The sequence below is a fragment of the Myotis daubentonii genome, chromosome 4, assembly GCF_963259705.1.
Source record: "Myotis daubentonii chromosome 4, mMyoDau2.1, whole genome shotgun sequence".
In the NCBI taxonomy this organism is placed as follows: domain Eukaryota; kingdom Metazoa; phylum Chordata; class Mammalia; order Chiroptera; family Vespertilionidae; genus Myotis; species Myotis daubentonii.
The window spans coordinates 35,314,490-35,337,939 of NC_081843.1; the positions used below are offsets into that span (position 1 = coordinate 35,314,490).

The window sequence follows — 23,450 nt, forward strand, 5'->3', positions numbered from 1 at the left end:
TCATCAAACACTCCATGTGGAATCAGCGAAAAAAGCTGTACCCCTGCCTGCCCGCCCGGGAAACAGACGAGGAGATGATTACAACCTACAGGAACACGGGTCATCATGAGGAAGGGAGCTCTGGGAACAAAGCAGGGCACCCAGCCCAAGTGTAAGAAACCTGAGTTCTGAACGATAGGAGTCAGCTGACCACGTGGGGACGGTGAGCGAGAGCGGCATCAGTAGAGGCGGGAGCAGTGTGAGCAGAGGCACCAGGTGACAGACCATGAGATGCAGCTGTCTCACAAGGACCTGGTGCAATTAGACATGCCCCGAGGCTGTAGGGAGGGGAGGAGTCGAGAGAAAGAAAGGCGTGGCACCTACCAGAACAGACGTGGGTCTTAGCATGAGGTCAGCGGGGAGCCACTGAAGGACTCTGTGCAGGGAAATGACCGCCAGGGGTCTGAGGTTCTTGTCAGAGGGCCACAGCGGAAGGAGCCAGACAGACAGGACCCAGATCCCCATCCCTGCTGGAATCAAGAATCAGGTATGGGACTCACCTGTTTGAGACAGGTGTGGTCAGAATGCCTAAAAAGCTGATGGCCTCCTGGAGAAACCGGGCCCCTCGCAAGATCAATGAGTCCTTGCACACTCTCCATCCTTCACTTATGCCACCAACCCTCCAAAAGGCAACGGGGCAGGAAACAAAGAAACAGAGACAACTAATGGAAAACCCCAAATACCAGGAATTTCAAAATATTTGAGGAAAAAAGCTAACACCATGAAAAAAAGGCACCAACTCAGCATAGAATAAATCACACCTCAGGGGGGAAAGCAATTAATAAAGCAAATAAATGGAAATAATTTTTAAAGCATAGTGTCCTCAAAGAGACAAGAGAATTTTTCACTCATAAAAAACATTATGAAATAAAGAAATAGACATCTTGGAAATGAAATGTATGGCTATGAAAATAAAAGGCTCAACAATTTGTCTGAGAAACAGAATGGATACAGGTAAAGAGTAAGCTGATGACCTGGAAATTTAAGCCATGAACTTTCCGAGGATGCACTGCAAAGGGAAAGAAAGATAGAAAATGTGGGGGCAGAGGTGAGGGACCTAGAAGGCAGCTCTACAAGGGAGGTCAGAGGGAACAAAGGGAAGTATATAGCTGAAGAAATAATACAGAAAATTTCTGAGAATAAATAGAGACTTGTGGTCTTAGTGTGAAAGGACCCACTGAATGCTAAGCAAGATGAACAAAAACAAACAGATTGTGGTGGGATTTCAGAACACTCCGGATGAAGAGAAACTATTAAATGCTATAAAAAGAAAAATAGATTACCTACAATCAATTGAAATTAGATTTCTTATCAGCAACATTGGGATCAAGAATATAGCGACACAAGTACTTCAAAGCTCCTTGAGGAAATACTTAAAACCAGAATTCTATACCCAGGCAAACTCTCCTGCAAAGGAAACAATGAGATAAAGACATTGTTAGGTGCACAAGAAATCAGAAAGTTATCAGTCACCTTTTCTGAAAGAATTACTAAAGGATGTATTGCAGCAAAATAAAATAAAGGACATAAGATGAACATATGAAATGTGAGAAGCAATTATGAACAAAGAAACAATAATAAGACTTAATAACAGCCTAGATCTAAAATCCAAGATGATTGCAATATGGAAGATGGCAGAGAGGAGGCAGAAGGAAGCAAAAGTTGCTGAGATTTTTGTCTTGTGTAAAGGAAAGGATATAGAAGCTGTGCAACTTTCAGTGTAGTAGAGAAGTATACAATTAAACATATTCTTGAATTTGACGATAAATACTAGCAAGGCAAGAAAGAGGACACAAAACTGACCAACCACACAAAAAAGTAAAACAGAAAATTCTATTAGCCCAACAAAATGCTGAGAAAGTAGCTACAGAAAATACAGCAATTAGAAGGCAGTGTAAGTAGAAAGGAAAAGAAAGGTACTAAGAAAGATGCAAACAGAAATTAATGAAATAGATTACTTTAAAAAGTGAATCAACAAAACCAAAAACAGGTTTTAAAAAAATTCAAATAGGCAATTCTTAATGAAAAACAAAGGGCATAGACATTAAGAACAAGAAAAAAACATTCCAAAAAGAGATTAGAAATTATAAGTAAACTAGAGGCCCAATGCACCAAATTCATGCAAGAGTAGGCCTTCCTTCCCCCGGCTGCTGGCACCTGGACCCGGTATTCCCTCGCAGAGGGAGCCCCACCCACCGCAGCCCACTGGTCAGTGGCTTGGGCCTCCCTCTTTGGGGCAATCTTGGAGCCCCCCGATTGACTGCCTTGCCGGCCAGTGGCCTGGGCCTCCCTCTGCGGGGCAATCATGGGTCGATGGCCGGCCCCCAACCAATCACATTGCACCCGCCTTGGCTGGCCTGGCACCAGTGGGTGTCATAGCGTGGTCCCAGATGGTCATCCGGATGGTAGTCCAGATGGTCATTCCGCTGTTCAGCCATTCGGCCGATTTGCATATTATGCTTTTATTATATAGGATATTATGTATGATCTTACAGCAAAATCTTGACAATTTTCTATGAAAATATATACTACCAATATTGGCACAGTCAAAAATACAAGAGAAGAAAATGAGAAAGTAGACAAAAGTCAGCCCCGCTCCCCAAAGGCACCAGGAGACTTCATTCAAAACCTGGTTCCACCACCAACCTTCTGTGTGACTTGAGCAACGTTGATAAGCCCTCCCTGAGCCTCAGTTCAATGAAAAATGCTACCTTTCAAGGTGTCCTGAGTTCTCGACAAGCACGTCCAGGGTAGTGGTATGTAAACCGTGCCTCGCTACAAACTCAAAGGTATTGATTAGCTGGCTCCTGAAACCCACCATGTTTATAAGAGCCTAAGGCTTGTCTTTCCTGTTTTGCAGCTGGGAAAAGAAGTACAGTGGGGCCTTGACTTACGAGTGTCCGGGCTAACGAGTGTTTTGAGATACCAGCTGTCTCTCGGCAGATTTTTTGCATTGAGTTGACAGAGTAATTTGAGTTAACGAGCTCCTTAACGAGCTCCTTAACGAGCTCGGTCTCTGAACAAATTAAACTCGTAAGTCAAGGCCCCACTGTACTGTGAGATTAAACCTCATTGCCCACAACTGAAACCGGAGCCTGAGCTGGGAAGGGGACCCAGCCTACCTGCCCAGGGGACCAGCACCTACAAACCTAGACTCCTGCCTCTGCCTGTTACTCAGGGAAACTGGGTCTGGAACATGTATGAGACATCACAGGCCGGGGCCCTTCCTTCATTTCTCCAGGGAACATCAGCCCCGTCTCAGTGTGAGTCTCTTCAGGATGAACCATGGTCCAATCCAAGGACAGCCCTCCACCCCCAAGACCTGCCCCCAGCGGTCTGGAACAGACTGTCCAGCCATCTCTGAATCACACTGGGTCAGGGCTTTGTATAGAGAAATGAGCTGTGAATTCTAAAACATTTTCAAATGCCACGATTCATCATCTCCAGACATTTGATCTTTTAATGGGCTGTAAATGGCTTCCCAACTCAAAACCTGGCCAAAAACAACCAAGAAGGCAGGCAGAGACAAGGAAAGAAGGCTCTGGGGCTTTCGGATGGAATTCAAAACCCTGTTCATCTGCAGACACCTGAGGCTCTGGGAAATCTGGCTGCCGCTTAGGACCCCCGTAGCCTGAGCATTGTGTGTATGTCTTCCGTTTGGGGGGTGACAACATGCCACCGTCCATGGCCACCCCACACCCGTCAGCGGTAGGTGACAGGGTTGTACAGGCTACAGTTCACTCCACCCAGAGGCCAGCTTGACAGGAGATGTCCGTCCCTTTATGGCCCTCCTGGAAGGATGGTCCAGCAGCACAGAATTTGAGAGTGACAGAGCTGGTCCTTGGCTGCCTAGGCCGTGAGGGTGCCCTCCTCAGCAGCCTCATCTCTGGGTATCATTTCAGCAACATCTCTTGGTCATCTCCCCTCACCTTCTCCAGCTGAGCTCTCATGGAGGGTCCAGGAGGGGAAACCCACTCCCAGTCTTGGAGACAGATCTGCTCCCTGCCAGGTCCCTCCCTTATGAGAGGAGGCCCACTCCCAGATGGGAGGAGCGATTGACTTGGCCCTGCTCTCCAGGCTCACGGGCTCCCACAGCAGCTTTCACTAAGTGCTTGGCTCCGTGGCTTGGCTGAGCCGTGAAATCCTTAATTTAGGGTCCTTTGAGAAAACAAGTGCTAAGTGGCTTCAGGAAATTATGTCACAATGGAACGGAGAGGCTTTCAGGAGGACATCCCTGGCCCATGCTCACCTCTGAACATAGCCACCCAACCTGTTTCCGATGCTGCCTGCCACCCAGGGAGACGCCCCTGCAGCAGCCCCCCTCCCCAGAGGCCTGGCTCCGCACACAGGCCCTGAGCCCCTGTTTTCCTATCTGAGCTTCGCTTTGGGACCTGATCTTACGCTTCCCTTCCAGGACCCTGTGCTCTGAGCCTCAACCAGGCCCCAGGGTTTGACAGTGCCCCCCCTCTCCATGAGGACCACCCAATCTGCCCCATTCCCTGTCCCACCCCGGGGCGTCACCTCAATGCTTCCTCTCATATGTGCTCCACTTGCTGGACAGGGGTCACACTTCATCATAACCCATGGGACACCTCAAGTTACACCATTTCACTCTGGTCAGTACTGAGCCCGTCACTATCCAACCCTACTTCGCTCCATCTTGGTGACCAGCGCCATTAAGCCCCAGGCCCCAAGAACTCCACCTTCTTCCTCCCTCACTGCCCACGGCCAGCCAATCAGCCCCCATGTCAGACAAGTCTGCCTCCTGCACCCTTCCCTACCCTCTTCCCATGGTCCTGAGTCAGTCAGTCATGCTCATCTTTCACCCTCAGCCTCAGCACTGTTGGTCTCCCTCTACCTGCCACCAGAGGGCGCTCCCTCAAACACAACCCTGCCCTGTTACCTCCCTTCCTGAAACTTGCTTAGCTCCCAATCCCCCACGATTCCCACCCACCTCCCAGGTTCCACCGCCCACCACACTCCATCTTGTCATTTACACTGTCACACTGTCCTCCCGGGCCTGCCATCCCACCTTCTCTCATTCGGCCAATTCTTATCCTACCAGTCTCCATTCAGGTTCCGACCCCTCCTGAGAGCCCTCTCTGACCCCCTGGCCAGGAAAGTACTCTCACCTCATGCTCCACAGGCCCTTATGCATACTTCTGCCCTAGCCCTTCTCATACCAGAAGACTACAGGCGGGCTCCTGAGGACAGCAGGCCCAGGGCAGACCTCCTTAAGGTGTGTTGATCTGACCCCAGGCCCTATGTTCCAGGAGGACCTTCTCCCGCCCACACTCACTCACCAAAAAACTGCTTTTGGGGTTCTGCTGTGCAGGCCTGGGGTCCTAGCATATTCTGCACCCGTGGCTGCAGCCACATACCTCAATGTTGGAGGTGTCCAGTTTCAGGCCCCTCTCCGCCTGGCCCTCATTCTAAGTACCTGGCCCTCTCCTACCTGAACCCAGAGAGGTCAGTTCCGGGGAATCTGCCCGCTAGCTAAGCTGAAGGATCTCTGGGAGAACCTATGTTTGTGACGAATGACTAAACTGATGGACGATAACGCGGGCCTCACATGACTGAGGTGACACCCATGAAGCAGACCCCGTGGGTCCTTAGCTGGTCCCCAGAGACGTAGGCAGACGACCCAGCTACAGCCCCTTCCGAGGAGAGCGTACAGCTCTGGCACAAAAGCCAGCCCGACTCCTGTTCATACAGAGACGCTCTCCTTCGGGGAGTCGGTCAGATCCAGCACCCCAAGACCTGCCTTATGGTTGGCAACGCAGTTTCACATACTGTTGTTGTATGTCTCCAAAGCCATGTGTTAAAGCCCTAATCCCAAGTACTTCAGAATGTATTTGGAGATAGGGTCTTATCTCCAAGTCAGACCTTCATTCATCTTCACACAACCCTGGACAGTAAGGATTGTCATTATTCCACTTTTACAGGTGAGAAACTGAGGCACGGGACAAGGGTTTGTGACATGTCCAAGGCTGGCCCCTTAGCCACTCGGCCATATTGCCATATTGACTTGAAGTCCGCCCCAGAGTGCTTGGGTCTCCACTCGCAGCCATGCCACCAGGAGAGGCCCGAGCAGCAGCCCGCGATGGAGGCTGCCTTCCTGAAGGAAACTGGAAGACCAGGAGCTGGCAGACACAGGGGCCTAGGTCTTGGGAGAGAGTCCGGATCCAAGCTAGGTCTCCCCAGCCCTGAGCAAGGAGCCAAATCTAACAGGATGAAACACGACCAGGCGAATGTGGAGTCCGGCACTGCATCCCCAAAACCCAGCAGACAAGCCCCAAAACACAAAGGCAATCTAGGCTGTCTTAACAGAATCATGTTGAGAAAACCCCTGCTCCCCACCCTCCCCACACTGGCCAGCCACGTGTGGTGGACACTGGGTTGTGCCACCCAGATCCCCTTCAATGAAGGGCCTTCAGCCCCAGCTGCCAGAGCACTGTCAGCAGGCATCCATCCGCAGCGTCCCCTGCCAGTGCTGCCTCAGCTGCCCAGAGCTGCCTCGCCCTCGGCCCGGCGCTTCCCAGGGCAGTCCCCAGCCAGTGCCTGCTTGTCAGGACGACTCTGAAGGACCATTCCAGCTGCAGAGCTCCCCGGAGGTCATTGGTAGCTGTCACTGGGCCTGCATCACAGCTCAACTGCTCCTTCTACGCCCACCTGCTCTGGCCCCTTCCTTCCACAGGCATCACTCCTAAGAACCGTCCCAAATGCACATCTTCCATGTTGGAGCTGTCTCAGACCCTGCTTCCTGGAGACTCAATCTCATGTCTGCCATGAGCCCCGACAGGAAAAAAGACAAGCTAACATCCAGTGCCCTGGAACAAGAGGGCTGTGGCCACTGCCCCGTGACCAGGTGACAGGGGATGGGCTGACCTGCAGAGCAGCGAGTATCCCTGGGCAGAGGACAGGTCAGAAGCCCAAGGTTTGTGGAGGTGGAGGGAAAGACCCCGAGCCCTCGGATGCGTATCTGCCATTTCCAGCAGGTGAGGACTACTGGCAATGGGTCCTTCAGTTAGACTGAGCAGGAATAAGCTGGGGGCTGTGGTGGGAGAGGGCAGCTCTGGGCGTCCAGTTCTCCACCCCAGATGCAGGGGAACCAGACGAGACTTGCCCACGTGGGCCCAGGGGCCCAGGGGCCCAGCGGCCCAGAGGCAGGTCAGAACCTTTGGAAGCTAAGGAGGAGACTGCTCCCAGGAGATCCGGCCACAGGTGCATTGAGCTACCACAATGGTTGTAGTGGGTGCCCCATCCTGGGAGGAGTGAGCGGAGGTAGGACACCCACTGGGTGGGAAGATGAAGATGCACAAAGGGATGAAGAAGTACAAATTGCTGGTTACAAAAGTCATAGTGACGTAAAGTACCAGCATAGGGAATACAGTCAATAATATTGTAATAACTATGCATGGTGCCAGATGGGAACGAGATTTATCGGGGGACACTGTGTAAGTTATATAAATGTCTGGTCACTATGCTGTACACCTGAAATAATATAATATTGAACATCAACCATAATTGAAAAAGTGGAAAAAGAAAAAAAATACACAATGGATCTGTGAGGAGCTAGGGACCCTATTGGAAAAGAAAAGATGGGAAGTTTTTTTCACTAGAGGGGAACCTGGTCAGTGGGGTTCCAGAAGGACCCTCTGGTGGCATGAGGGGGGGGAGGTGGACATAGGCTGAGGGCTGAGCCCCGCTGGGATAAATGGGCACAGTCCATGAAGCACTCATGGCCACAGCCCCCCAGATGGTTCTCTCCATCATCTGTCTCCAATTTGGGCAAACTGGGTCCGAATCTCCCAACCGTGTGTGTCTCTATGGCTGGTGTTTCTCTCCATCTCTCATCCACCCAAACCAGCGGTCGGCAAACTCATTAGTCAACACAGCCAAATATCAACAGTACAACGATTGAAATTTCTTTTGAGAGCCAAATTTTTTAAACTTAAACTATATAGGTAGGTACATTGTTATTAACTTAATTCGGGTACTCCTAAGGCTTAGGAAGAGCCGCACTCAAGGGGCCAAAACGCCGCATGTGGCTCGCGAGCCGCAGTTTGCCGACCACGGACCTAAACCACTATTCAAAGTTACGGTTTGGTTTATGTAGAAGTAACTGAGTGTATGTTACACTCAGCCCTTCTCCGTTTTTAGGGCACAAGAACTGGTAGGTGTGTTTGCATAAGCAGGTGGATTTGCCTGCTTTTCCTCGCAATCCTTTTTACTGGACTGTCCATTCGGAGGCAATACCGGAGAGGAATTTAAGTAAACTGAAGGTCACTGAATTTTAGAGGGAAGGGGGCTGATCTGAAAGCCCCACAGAACTGACCCAAACTTTCTGTAAAAACAGGAGGGTGACAACATAGACTCCAGGGTCCAGCACTGAGGCCCCTGGGGAGAACGAGGTATGGATTCGTGTCTGCAGGAGATGGAGGGCCGATGCTCCCCCAGTGAGCACAGCTGCGCCACAGGCAGCCTCTGGGCTTCCTCCACTTCATTATCCTCGGCACTTCTCCTCCAGCACCTCTCATAGCGGCAACTCCTGAGGCCTCCCACCTGAGGGGAGGCCGGAAAGAATCCTGCATGGCCCTGGCCACGTGGCTCAGCTGGTTGAGTGTCATCTTGTGCACCAAAAGGTTGCAAGTTCAATTCCCAGTCAGGGCACATACCTAGGTTGCAGGTCCTATCCCCAGTCAGGATGCATACAGAAGGCAACCAATTGATGTTTCTCTCTCATATCAATGTTTCTCTCTCTCTCTCTTTCTCTCTCTCTCTCTCTCCCCTCCCCCACCCCTTCTCCCCTTCCTCTCGCTCTCAAAATCAATGAGAAACATATCCTCGAGTGAGGATTACAAAGAAAAAAAGAACCCTGCATGGAACATCAGCCATTTACAGATTGAATTTCCCATTCACATGGGGGCAGCTATGGGAGTATATGATTTGGCCAAACAGACGGTGTGGTTTTGAGCATTTCGATCCACAGCTACTTCCATTAGTAGGTGTGCCAGAGCCGAGAAGCTGTGAGAGGATGGTGCCAAATGCCCTCCATGGGATCAGCGTTCCTGGGGAGACCGGGTGCTGAGAAACACTGGCTCCACAGAACCCAGTACCAGAACTGGAACCAACCAGCACTTTTGCCTAATAAGGAACCTCACAGTTGTTCTGAACCTGAAAACAGTCTACAGTGTCCACCGTGGACCATGATGCATTTGGCCAGAGTGACCTCTGTAGAAACCAGAGCTTTCTGAGTGTCTAAGATCAGGACAGGACCTAGCAGGTGTGTCCTTCGTGGTCCTTCTCAAATAGACCATCTCTCAACACCAACACTGCCCCGGATCCTGTGGGAACAGGCCCAGGGTTATGCCCATATAACAGGAAAGTGACCCTATCCACCTGATGGAAGTCAGAAACTAAAGCAGAAATAAGAGTAACTAATGTTTACTGAGCACTGGCGATGTGCCAGGCACTGTGACAAGCCTCTGACACAGCTCCCTCCTGTAATCCTTATAAAAACCTATAAGTAAGAACTAGCATCATGCCCGTGTTACGGAATAAGCCAGACAGACTAAGTAACTTCCCCCAAAAGGAAAAATGTGTACTCAGTCATGAGGTTGGTTAACATGCTGGTGCAAGTTTATTTCCTTACAGACCACACTTTGAGTGACCTCATTCTCTCCCAGTTCTATTTCCTGAGACACAGAGACACTCTGATCGGCCCAGCTCCTCCATCCACCCCAGGCCCCACCAGGCCTAGTTCCTTTGGGTCACATGCTCATCCGTGGTCAAGTTGGCTGTGAGGGAAGTCACACAGCACCAAACAGAGGGCCTAGGACCCCCTGCAGTAGGCACACTATGTCCTTTAGAACAGACTGTGAGAGAAGCAGGGGCAAAGTTAACTCTGGTATATGACACATGTGTCCCCAAGTTATCTCTTCGTCCTCCTCCCTGGCTAACAAAACCCTAGTTTTCAGACACTGGGCATCAGTAAATTCAAGAAAAGTGAGCAAAATCATCATCGCATTGATCGAGTTTTTGGCATGTTCACTCAGTTCTAAGAGAAAGTCAGCTGAGAGGCTTCTGGAAAGCATTATCCCCTATGGGGGAGGGGAAGTTGCAAGAAAAGAAGCTCATTCTTATTTCTGTGCACAGTTGTGTGAGGGTGTGATGCCTGGAGCTGTGGCAACCATGTTAGAGCCATGAGAGGAGACAGCCTGGAGAAGGCAGAGTAAAAAGCAGGGTCTTTGAGCATTTCTTAATATGAGTAACTAGAGGCCTGGTGCACGAAATTCGTGCATGGGGGGTGGGAGGGGGTCCCTCAGCCTGGCCTGTACCCTCTCCAATCCGGAACTCCTCGGGGGATGTCCAACTGCCAGTTTAGGCCTGATCCCGCATCCCTTTCACAATCCGGTCACTGGCTCCTAACTGCTCACCTGCCTGCCTGCCTGATCGCCCTTAACCACCTCTGCCTGCTGGCCTGATGCCCCTAACCACTCCCCTGCCAGCCTGATCACCCCTAACCACCTCTGCCTGCTGGCCTGATAGCCCCCTAACTGCTCCCCTGCTGGCCTGATCGCCCCCTAACTGCTCCCCCCTGCCACCCTGATCATCCCCTAACTGCTCCCTCCCGCTGGCCTGATTGCCCCCTAACTGCTCCTCCCGCCCCCGCCCCCGCCGACCTGATCGCCCCCTAACTGCCCTCCCCTGCCAGCCTGATTGCCCCTAACCACCTCTGCCTTGGCCCCGGCCACCGTGACTTTGTCCAGAAGGACGTCCGGAAGATGTCCAGAATATGTCTGGTCTAATTAACATATTACTCTTTTATTAGTATAGATATTAAATGATGTTGTTGTTTAAGCCCACATCAATAGGGTTTTTACAACTCACATCTGAAAGTGTTCTAATCAAAATAACCTGCTGCAAACAGTACAATCAAGGTATAAGAATGTGAAGCCAGGAGGCCTAGCTTGTGTCCTACTTGTACCACTTATCGCCTGCACAGCTTTGGACAAGTCTCAACTTCAGAACCTCCGTTTCCTCATCTACAAACTAATAGCCCAACTTCCAAGGGCTGCCAGAAGTCTCAAGAGCAATAACAACTTTACGAATATAATCTGTGGACTGCAAAGCTCTAGACAGATCGTGGGGGTGACTATTAAACTATAAATGACTGTACTTCATAATGGAAATATAATCACAACCCTGAACTAGCTCAATCTCTTCTCTTAAAGCAAAAGGAGACTGTGCTCTTTACCCACAAGGTATCTGCAAGGCTTTCTCCACTCGATCATCTTCATGGACAGTCTCATCGCCTGTATCTGGGTCAGTAAAAGGCAAACTGCTCTGGCTTGACCAGCCAATTAGTTTGGGTTTTTAGGCTCCTCGGGATATAGGTGTTTCACTTCCATAAACTTCATCGTAGCACGTGCCTTGTGCCTCCCAGTGCTGGCTGCCCGCCAAGGTGCTGGCTCTGGATGATGTGGGCCAAAGTAGCGTCAGTCACCGTTCTACTGTGGGTCAGCGAGCCCCTGCCTCATGCAAGGACTCACTGTGTGGCCACTGTGTGAGGCACAGAACATGGTGGGCAAGAGAGCCAGCCTCCAGGCCCAGTTTTGCTCTGCCTAACCCCGTGGTCGGCAAACTGCGGCTCGCGAGCCACATGCGGCTCTTTGGCCCCTTGAGTGTGGCTCTTCCATAAAATACCACAAAATACCACATGTGGGCGCGCACGTACAGTGCGATTGAAACTTCGTGGCCCATGCGCAGAAGTCGGTATTTTGTGGAAGAGCCATACTCAAGGGGCCAAAGAGCCGCATGTGGCTCGCGAGCCGCAGTTTGCCAAGCCGCAGTTTGCCGACCACTGGCCTAACCCAATGGGCTTTACCACGCCTGAGCCTCGGATGCCTCATCTATAAAATGGGAATAACAACATACAAACTGGGAACAATAAAAACATTTACTTGTGCTGATCTTACAATGAATGGGTAAGCAGTGTGTCACTGGTGAAAGAACACCAGTGGTAGTTACTGTCATGGTTATTATTACAATTAAGTATAGCAAAGGCGACACAGTGGACTGCTGGGCAGAGAGGCACAAACTCACTGAGGGCTCAGCCTGTTGGAGCTCAGAATGCCAGGCTCTAAGAGTCTCAGCTGCAGCATTTCAGCGGGTGGAACACTTCCCCTTAGGAGAGGGACACATGGAAAGGCCACCACTGCTGAGCTGCCGCCTCTCCTGAGCTGGCGCGGGTGTGCCGGAAGAGCTGCCCTTTCTGTGAAGCACACAGAAGTCTGTTCCGGCATATTTTCTAGAAAGCATCACACTATGGACTTGGATGGAGAATTATGAAGGCTTTGAGCTGCCCCAACCCCCTCTTTACAGGTGAGAAAACAAGGCCCCGAGAAGGGAAGGGCCCAAGGTGGCACAGCAAGCCGGTGGCAGAGTCAGGAGGAAAGCCAAGCCGCCTCTGTTTCTAATTTTCTCCCATCCTCCTGCGATCAGCGGGATGGCTGGTTCCCAGTGCTCACTTGAGGGGGAAAGCTGATAAGAATCTGAGGAATGTGCCTGCTGAAAGGGACTGGCTGTGGAGTCTGGCATTCGATACCCACCAGAGGATCACGCACAACTGTATCCTGGCCGGCCCCTGTGAGCAGGCACCTTCTGGACCTGCATCCATCTCCAGAAGAATGGTGGTGGCACCCTGTAACCCACAGCGGTCTGCTTCTCTGAGGAATTCCTCCGTTCCTCTTAGGAGGGCAGGCAACTTGAAGCAACTCTGACTCGGGGAATGAACACTGTATTCCGAATTCAATCCGGCTGTTTACAAAGCCTTTCCTTTGGGATCACCACCTCTCCTCACCTTTCCTTCCTGCCTCTTAGGGGCACCTGGCTACCAGGACTAATTGTTGGCAGCTCATTAAGCCCCGAGCAGGTGGAGAAAAGGGTCAGACACCATGGAACCTGCATTTTCCCTGAGATAAACCCGTGGTCCCAGGGCTCTTCCTAACAAGAGCTCCCAGAGCCCTGGTGGGAAGTCCCACGGTGGGAATGGCTCTGTGACCTCCCACCAGGCCCATCCTTCTCTGGGCCTCCGCCTCCCCCGCAGCAGATGGAGCAGGAACACGGGGACGGGCAGCAATACAGCAGAAGGGCCAGAGCAGTGCTGCCTCTCACCCAGAAGTCAGACAGTTGGGAAGCCAGTCTGGCTGAGGGAACGGCCTCCTCATGCCATAATCAGGGCTAGGTTTCTACGGCCGACAGGGCTGGAGGTGTTAGGGAAAGCCTTAGCCCTACAGCCTCTCCAGGCAAGGTCTGCAAGGTCATCGCCAAGCCAGGGTTCGGTGAGAATTCCCAGCAAAGCCGAGCCGCCTCTGCAGGGAGTGTCCTGTGCAGATGTGCGCTGTTGTCCACCCGCCTGGTCTAACTGCTGCTTAGAACTATGGCTGCAGGCAGACCCACTGGGCTCCTGTCTCCCTGGCCTTGGCCCGAATGTAGCACAGGGTGAATATGTGTTGAATGAACAAATGAATGAAGAAAGAAGGTGCAGAGATGGTGTGGAATGAGGTCTGGACGGTACAAAGTCCATCCCAGCTGCCATCCCCAGGGTCTCCATAATTGAGCCCTGTCGGCCCTTCGGTGGCCCCTCTCCGAGCCCGCCCCCCCCCCCTAGAATGTGGGCCCTGCCGTCCCCTACCCAGGCCGAGCTGTCCTCCTCCCCCAACTGGGCCTCTGGGCCCCCGTAGTCTCTTCCCGGAATGCCCCTTCCCACTCTCCCCACCTGGCCCCTCCTCTCTCAAACCTTCACTGTCCCTTTAGACAAGATTGACCCTCTCCTTTTGGTTCCCGAAACTCTGCTCACCCAACTATAGGCATGGCACCCCCCACTCCAGGGCATCTGTGGGCTCATACCACCGTCTATCTCCCTGGTCTCTGATAGCAGAAACCCACTTGGCTTGTGTCTCTGCAGCAGTGCCTGGCATCCGGTGGGTGATAAGCGAGTTGTGAATGAGTGAGTTCAGTGGAAGAACTGAATGTACATAAACTGTGCACTGGAAGAAGCAAGTTTAGGATGCTTACATTCAAATTCTAATGTATTTTACCACGGGCTCTACCTGGACTCTGCATAGGAAAGCATCTTGAAGATTAGAATGAAAGTCCATCATAAATAGGATTCTTTATACAACTACTTGCCCGTATTTAGAGATTATATCTAACATGTGAGAGAAGAAATGCTGCACAGTGCAATCCACGGGTGTGCACGAGGAAGAACTATGGCTGTGACTGGCCAGGCACACAGGGAGGGCCCGTCCAGCTCCCGGCTGTATGTGACCATGCGTCACCCCAAGGGCACCCTCAGTCGCCAGGTTACAGTGAACAAGAGCGGGACAAGGACCAGAGGTTCCTCCCTCTCCCTCCTCGCTCCACTCTCCTCACCTGTAAAGCAGACATAACCTGAGGCACCTTGGACTGGGGATTGAACCTCTCTATGCCTCACTCCCCAAATACAAAATTAGGATAACAAGACCAAAAGGGTTGTTGTGAAAATTAGATGATTAAACCCTGTGGGGTGCTAGCACAGTGGGCAATGGCAGCTAGTTTTATGCACACTCATTCATTCATTCATCCCCCTCCCAGGATTGTCATTAGGCATTGGGTGGATGACCCAACTGAATGTCCATTGTGTTCTGTTAGCTCTACACACACATTGTCATCTCTAATCAAGAAGATTCCAATTCCGGCCCCCACTGAGCATACTGGGCCCTGCCCACACCCAGGGGCACGCTCCACCCCTGGAAGAGCAGCCCTTGCCCACCTTCCCCAGGACGATCCGCCCTCCTCTCACATCCACCCCAGCCAGACAATAGGTCATCACCCAATGATGATCTAACGATAAGGACCTCACATCAGCAACGTCCACACCCCCTCCCCTGCAGGGTCCCTCGGAGGACTCTACCCCTGCTTTGGGGAGTGACGACAATTAGGGAGGAAACTGGGAACCCACTTTCCTGGCACCATGGAAAGGAAGCAGGAATAAGAAGATAAATAATGCAGATAAGGCCCTGCACTGGGTCTGGCTCACAGTAACTGCAGGGAGAAAGGCAGCTGCTATCGCTGATTATTGCTGTCATTGTTGGTCAGGAGGTGAGAACTCGGACACCGGGGAGACTGCCCAGGCCTCTGTGACTGACTTCCCAGGGCCCTCAATGGTCAAGCGTCAGGCTCTGTGTGGATTTGGCCCCCCAAGCCCAGTAAAGAGGCACCAGTTGGGTTTGGCTGCTGAGGAAGCTCTGGAGTCTGTATTTCTGCCCTTGTGGGGGGGGAAACCACTGGCCTATGAGTCAGGAAATGGGGGTCTCACACTGTCTCTACCTGTGACTCTGAGGTGGCTCTTAATCTCTGAGCCTCAATCTCATTTGAAAATGGCAGGTTCAGACTGAGGTTCTCCAGCTCTTATTCACCAATAGACTGTAAACTGGATACCAGGACACGACCCAAATGTCCATTAAAAGGAGAATGAATAAGCAAAGTGTTGAATTCACACAGTAGAAAAGAACAAACTTGACTCCTGCAGCAACATAAGTGAATCTCACAGACATAATGTTGATGAAAGAAGACAAAACAGTCTATACCGAGCGAGTCTGTTTACAAGAGCAGGCAGAGCTACTCTGCGGAGGAGAAATCAGAATAGTGGTCACTGTGGGTGTACCAGCTGGGCTCGCTCTAGATCTGAAGGGTGGGTATGTGAGTGTACATACAGGGGAACTCGTCAAGCTGTTTGGTTAACTTTGTGCCTTTTACTGTATTTAACTGATGCTTTGGGGGGGGGGGCGAAGAGGGGGTAAAAAACACACACACACCTGGATGGGGCAATTCTAAGCCATTTGCTCAATTAACATTTATTAAGCCCTTTCTAGACACCAGATCCTGACATGGTCGCTGGCTGACAATGCTGAAAAGGAGGCCTGCAATCTGCGGGGAGGGCACAGATGACACCAAAACTCACCGAAATGAGGCAGGTGACAAGACTAGACCCCTGGTCCCCATCACAGCTTCATGCCGTCTCCTCAGCACCCACCCGGCCATTGCCTACCCCTCTCACTCCCGCCGGGTTGGTCCAGGCCTCCCAGGCCCCTCTCAGCATCTGTGAAATCTGCTTCCTCCAGGCCCCCCGCTGGCTGAGGGCAGGGATGGAAAGCACCAGGTCCTGCTCAGCTCTGTGCGCCCCACAACCAGCATCAGCCTGACTCCAGGTCGGGGCTGAGGAACGTTCATAAGGAGGATGGGCCTCCGCAGACGCCTGGAAGCTCTGGAACTGCCAGAGGAGCGGCTCTGTGGGGCTGGAAGGGAGGCTGAGGACAGGAAGTGGGCTGGGAGGAGCCAGGCCACAAAAGGTCTTGAATGCCACACCTCGCAGTCCCGGCCTCGTCCTGACACCTGGGGAACCATCAGAGCAGTTTTTAAAAAAGCAAGGGCAGGATGTGAACAGAGCTAAGTTCCGGAAGGTTTTCTCCAGCAGCTCCTTTCTCCACGACCTCAGGGCTGGGGCCCCGCCAGGAGGCTGCAGCCTCCAGAGAACCCCAGCTGCCCTGATCGATTGCAATTCCTCACCTCCCTTCATCCTGCTGTGATGGAAGGCAGGCGTCCCTCTAGCTGGGCCGCCCTCACCTTTCCCCTCTCGTCTGGCCACAAGGAAGGCACAAAATCACAGAAGAGGAATTACATCCAGTGGAGGGACCCGTTTCAAGTTCCTGGTTTGTTTCTGTAGAGCCTTTCCCTCCAGCCTCACCGACTAAGGAGCATTCCTCCCAGTCACCCCTGCAGACCGGCGGTTCCCAGAGGGCAACTCGGAGGACAGGCTTCCCGAACCTTGAAAGGCCCCAAGGGGCACTGCTGCCAGGGAGGGGGCCCAGCCAATGGGCTTCTATTTGTTTATGGTTTCGCCGTGGGATCAAAACAGAAAATTAAATCGGTCGCAGGCTGCAGAATGCTCTGAACCAGGCCACCCAATTGTCACACATGAAAACGCTGAAAACTAATGACTTGCAGTTTCCCTGCTAGGAAGGTTTCTTTTAATCAGCCCTGCGGTGGGACGGCTGCTTTCGGTTAGAATTCCTCAGGATAAGGCTTTCCCCCTCCAGGGGAGACCTCACAACAGGACACTTGGAACCATGTGACAGGGAGGCCTGGAAACCTGCTTTCCCCGCCCCCCCCCCCCCCGGCCACTTTGTGGAGGGAGGCTTGACATACCCAGAGCGGCACGTACGTAATGGATACAACGGGGCGACTTTGGAGGTAAGTCTACATCTGTGGAGCCATCACCACAATCTACGCCGCCAACACGCACAGCACTTCCAAACGTCTCCTCCTGCGCTCTACTTGTTGTTATTAATTTTTGTGATAAGAACACTTAACGTAAGATCTCTTAGCAAATGTTTAAGTGTCCAGTATGAGCCACAGGCTCTTGCTGTACAGCAGATCTCTAGGACTGACTCGTCTTGCCTCACTAAAACTCTCTACCCTTTGACTAGCACCTCCCGGTTCCCCGGCCCCCGGCCCCTGACAACCACCACTCCACTCTCTGCTCTAGGAGTTGGGCTATTTTAGATTCCTCATCTAAGTGGAATCATAAAGTATTTGTCCTTCTATGTCTGGCTAGTTCTACCTGGTGTTCCGTCCTCCAGGTTCATCCATGTTGTCGCAAATGGCAGGATGTCCTTTTTCAAGGCTGAATAATATTCCTTGGATAGCATTCCTTGCATGTCGCTACCACATTACTTTATCCAGTCATCTGTTGATTGGCAGAAACCTGCTTTACTGTGGCAGAAAGTTCCAGCAACAGCTATTGCTGCTGTAACTCCAACTTAGTGGTGTGAAATGACAGGTATTTATTATCTTACAGTGCTGGGGGTCAGAAGTCCAAAATCAGTCTCGCCGGGCCAAAGTCACGGTGCTGGCAGGACCAGTTTCCTCCGAAGGCTCTAGGGGAGATCCGGTTCCTTGTCTTTCCCAACTTCTTGAAGGAGCCGCCTGCATTCCTTGGCTGGAGACCCCTTCCTCGCATCACTCCAACCTCTTGCTTCCATCGTCTCATCTATTTGTTCTGACCGTCCTGCCTCCCTCTTCTAAAGACCCTTTATTTAATAACATCTGCAAAGTGATTTTATCACATAAGGTAACAGAGTCGCAGGCTCGGGGGATTAGGACGTGGGCATCTTTGGGGTCCCACACAGCCAGGAGGTGGCCCGGGAGGTCTGACAGTGGGCCTGGGGAGGGAAGCGCAGTTCAGACAAATGGGAACTGGGTCAAAAACCTTCATCACCCTGTCAGAGCTCCCAGGTCACCACAAGCCTGGTTTTTGGAAACACGGTCCCTAGTTAATACAAAAGGCATGTGGTTCAAAACAATTGATGCAAAAAGGAACTGTGCAAAGAGGTACCTAGGGGTGGGACACAGGAAATGGGTGCACATGGCTTAAAAGCGCCAGCCCCACTGCCCACCCACAGGGCACCTCTGCTCCTGCTGTTCCCACCAACCTGGAGACACCCCCCCCCCCGTCTCTGCCCCCACCACCTCCGTCTCAGCTCTGCCATGAAACCCACAGCAACCTCTCACTCCTCCACCTAGAATGACTTCCTTCCCCAGCTGCTCATATCCTCCTGCCTCTCAGACCCGCTCTCCTCCCCACCCCCTCCACCTGCCTCAGTGCTCCCACTGCTCAGCTTGACTCCGAGAGTGCACCCCCACAACCCAGTATGGGCGCAGACATGGGTGCGCTCCCCCAACTGGACGGACCACGTCCTCCTCATCTGTGTGTCCTTTATCACTCAACCTCCACTCTCAAGCACCAGGAGGTAGGGTAGCACAATGATTAAGGGCACAGATGTGGACAGCCTGGGTTCAAATCCTGGCTCCGCGCCTATTAGCTGTGTGACCGGGGACAAACTGTTCACCCTCCCTGTGCCTCAGCTTCCCTATAAATTTGGGATAATAATAGCACCTAACCCATGGGCTCATTTGTGAGGAATAAATGAGTTAATAATGTACCTAACACACTTAAATACACCGCTTGGCACATAGTAACCACCAATTTAAGTGTTTGCCATTGTAGTTAGGCATCTAGGTCAGTGGTCGGCAAACTCATTAGTCAACAGAGCCAAATATCAACAGTACAACGATTGAAATTTCTTTTGAGAGCCAATTTTTTTAAACTTAAACTATATAGGTAGGTACATTGTTATTAACTTAATTAGGGTACTCCTAAGGCTTAGGAAGAGCCACACTCAAGGGGCCAAAGAGCCGCATGTGGCTCGCGAGCCGCAGTTTGCCGACCACGGATCTAGGATGTCCCATGCACGGGAGTGAGCATGACAAAGCTGCTCAGAATGCTCACAGTCCAACAGAGAACACAGATATTAAACAAATAATTAAATAATTAACTGCATAGCGATAACATGTGCCCCTGCCTCACCGGCTCCTCCAACCCCCAACAGCTGCATCTGTGCTTGCTTTTAAGCTGGCAACACCCAGAGATGGGCACACACAGGACCCTGTGTATTAGCTATGTTTCTGGTTTCTATAAACCCGACGCTCTAACACCTGCCCTACATGTACATGCAAACACGCCGTGTTCCGGACAACCTGAGTCACCCTGCCTTGGCCTCCTGCTTCCTCATTGGGTCCTCCTCTCCAGTCCTGCCCCCAGGGCACGCTCTTCAAATACAAACCAACCAATCCAGCCAGAGTCCACACCCCGACCGCCTCCTTGATGGAGCTCTCCCACTGAGAACTACCCCCCTGCCCTAACGACCCAGGACCAGGTACCAGACAACTGGGGACAGACAGCCTTCCAACCCCAGAGCCCACTGAAACGATGCAGACTAGCCCATCCCAACCTGCTTCCCCTCCCTCACCTGTTCCTTCCTCACAAAGCCACAACAAAAGCTATTTTTCCACCCCCTACTTCAACTCCCCACTAAACCTGGTGCTTCCCGGGTGGTCCTGTGCGGCTGGGCATGCGCCCTCCTCTCGGGAACTGAGAGGAGTTCATGTACGTATATACCTCATACGTCCTATCAGTGCACGGCGTGCCATTACACCCTGCCACTCCATCCATCCAAATACAGACCTTAAGCTGAAGGACGCAGGTGATGCAGGATATGAAGCAAGAAAACCAGATTCCAGTCCTGGCTCAGCCACACCCCAGCGACATCACCTCCCACAAGGCCCTTTTGGTCTCCTAGCCTTTTTCTTGTGTGTGTGTGGGGGGGGGGGGGGGCGGACCAAGACCTGCCCCTAAAATGAGGAACAAACCCAAGCACACGTGGTCAGCCTGAAACTCCAAAGGTCAGTGTATAGCCCCAACCTGGAACCTGCAGGACGCGAAATGCTCTAAAATTGGGTCCAGATGCAGAGATCACTCCTCCCACAGAGCATGGTGGAGACCTGCAAGGACTGCCGAGGAAGGTGAAGCATCTCCTTTCCTCCTGAAATCTCCTGGGTCCCGCCATCACCGGCCCCCTATCACTGCCCAGGACCCTTCACCGACACACCCAGCATATGCAGGGCCGGGGTGGGTCACAGCACGGCCCTGGCTGAATTCACACCCCCGAGTCAGGCCCTGGGGAAGGCAAACCAGAACCAGAACCCCATTCAGGCCTCAGCACTTCCAGCACAAAGGGGGTCGTCCACACCCGCACACACTTCCATATGTGCTTGTGTGTAAGCAAACTGCAGAGACCAAAGAAACTTCCATCCTGTACTAGCACTGGACCCCCAGAGAGACAAACAAGCCCATGTTTTTCTTCGCCATCTGCTCCTGCTCTGAGGGCTGGGGCCCTGCCCCTCCCCACCCCCTCCCCCTCTTTCCTTCCTCTGCCCAGTCCCCCGTGAGGCCTCTGTTACCACAGCCAGGCTGCGTGACCTCCCCACAGAAGGCTTTCATTAATAGATCGGTCCTGAGGGGCAGGGTGGGGGCAGAGGGCACAGGCCAAAGAGGAGGCCCGAGGAGGGGGGTGCTCTCCCGACAGAGCCCTGAAGCCACATGGGGAGGAGAGAGGGACGCAGAGCTCGGGGTCTGTGGGAGGCCCACCAGCAGGGCCCCTCCCCGCATAGTCTGGCGGGCAGCACAACCTCCTGCAGCGGGCCCTCAGCTCCCCAGCCTCAGAGAAGTGCTTCTCAGTCCGAGACCTTCCCAGATATTTACATTGAGGCTGTCTCAAGGAATTTTCTGGAAAACTTCCTTTTCTCCACCCACTCCCACTTCAAAGCAAGAAGCAAAGACCCCTAAAGCTGGTGGCCTCCGTGGCTTCTTTAAAGTGGCTTCTGGAAAGCTGATCTGGTGGAACAAACCACAGACAAGGACCTCGCTCCAGGACCCCTGGAAATTACAGACCTGCTGTGGGGGGACGGTGAGCCCCTGTTTCTGAAGAAGAGTGGGTCCAGCACTCCCTCATTCATTTACTTATTTGTTCCTTGCGTTTGTCCTCAGTTGTCTGCACCTGTGACCGTGCATCACATCTGGTGGCCCATGTCCCTCCCCTCCTTCCAGGCCTCCAGAGGCTCCTTGTGGTCTCCAGGGTGAACCACAGCTTCTCCGCCTGGCAGGTCAGGCCTTCTATCAAGTGGCTCACACCTCCATCCTTGCTGCCCGTCTCTGGTTTTCAACACCCTGGTCCAAGCCAGACAGGACTCTCTCCCACCTCCTTGTTGAGCCTTTGCACACGCCCTGTTGTCAGCCTTCCCCTCCTCTGTCTCTTCTTCAAGTGCCACCTTAAATATCACCCCCTTTGGGAAGCCTCCCCAGCTTTCCTGGGTACCACACCGCTCCTACCTCTATTCCATATCCCTCTATCAGTTCTCTGTGGCTCCTCCTGTGATAATTGTTCAGTGACCCCCTCTGAATCATTTCTGCACACTCAACAACTGACAGTCCCTCCTAAACCGTGGGCACCTGGAATATCTAGAGAACGAATGAAGAACACTTCATTGAGGTTTCTGGGGGAAATGTGTTAAAAGGCAGGACTCAGAAACTAAATACTGTCTACTGACCTTCCTCCTTAATCTATCCCATGTGATCTCAACTCTGAAAAATTATAGATCGATAGATAAGCACAGCACAAAGACCAAAAGGAAATATGACTCTCAAAAATGGAATTACAGGAAAAGAATATTCTTTTCAACAAATGGTGTTGAAAAAACTGGATCGCCACATGTCAAAGAATAAAATTGAGCCCTTACCTTACACCATATACAAAAATTAACTCTAAATGGATCGCAGACCTACACATATGTTCTAAAGAATAAAACTCTTAGGGCAAACCACGGAAGAAAACAGGGCAAATGCCTCCTGCCTGGGCCGGGTAGCTCAGTTGGTTAGAGCGTTGTCCCAGTACACCAAGGTTGTAGGTTCCATCTCCAGTCAGGGCACATATAAGAATCAACCAATGACTGCATAAATAAGCGGAACAATCTCTCTCCTCTCCTCTCCTCTCCTCTCCTCTCCTCTCCTCTCCTCTCCTCTCCTCTCCTCTCCTCTCCTCTCCTCTCCTCTCCCTCTCTCTCTCTCTCTCCTTCCCTCTCTAAAATCATATTTTTTAAAGCTTCATGACATTGGATTCAAAATGATTTCTTGGATATGACACCAAAAGCACAGGCAACAAAAGAAAACATAGACAAACTGGACTACATCAAAACTTAAAAGTTTGGTGCATCAAAAGACACAACCAACCGAGTGAAAAGACAACCCACACAATGGGAGAAAATATTTGCAAATCATATATTTAATAAAGGGTTAAAATCTAGAATATATAACAAATACTTACAACTCAGTAACAACAACAAGCCCTAGCTGGTTTGACTCAGTGGATAGAGCGTCGGCATGCGGACTAAAGGGTCCCAGGTTCGATTCCAGTTAAGGGCACATGCCTGGGTTGCAGGCTCAATCCCTAGTGGAGGGCACGCAGAAGGTAGCCAACCAATGATTCGCACTTATCATTTATGTTTCTCTCTCTCTCTCTCCCTCTCCCTTCCTCTCTGAAATAAATAAAAATATTTTTTTAAAAAATAACAACAACAAAATCTGATTTTAAAATGGGCAAAGGAGCCCTGGCCATTGTGGTTCAGTTGTTTGGACATTGTCCCACGCACCTACCAGTAAAGGTGGCCAGTTTGATTCCTGGTCAGGGAACATGCCCAGCTTTCTGGCTCGGGGGGGGTTCAGAAAGTAGCTGATCAATGTTTTGCTCACATGGATGTTTCTCTCTCTCCCTTTCCCTTCCTCTCTCTCTCTAAAAATCAATTGTTTGAAAAATGGGCAAAGGACTTAAATAGACATTTCTCCAAAGATGATATACAAATGGCCAATAAACACATGAAAAAATGCTTAACATTAAGAATCATTGGAAAAA

General features: G+C 51.6%; 1 protein-coding gene across 1 annotated transcript in view; it reads right to left on the reverse strand.

Annotated features, from left to right (window-relative positions):
- COL26A1 (collagen type XXVI alpha 1 chain) overlaps nt 1-23,450 on the reverse strand; it is a 166,724-nt gene that overhangs the window by 124,258 nt on the left and 19,016 nt on the right. The window lies entirely within an intron of this gene.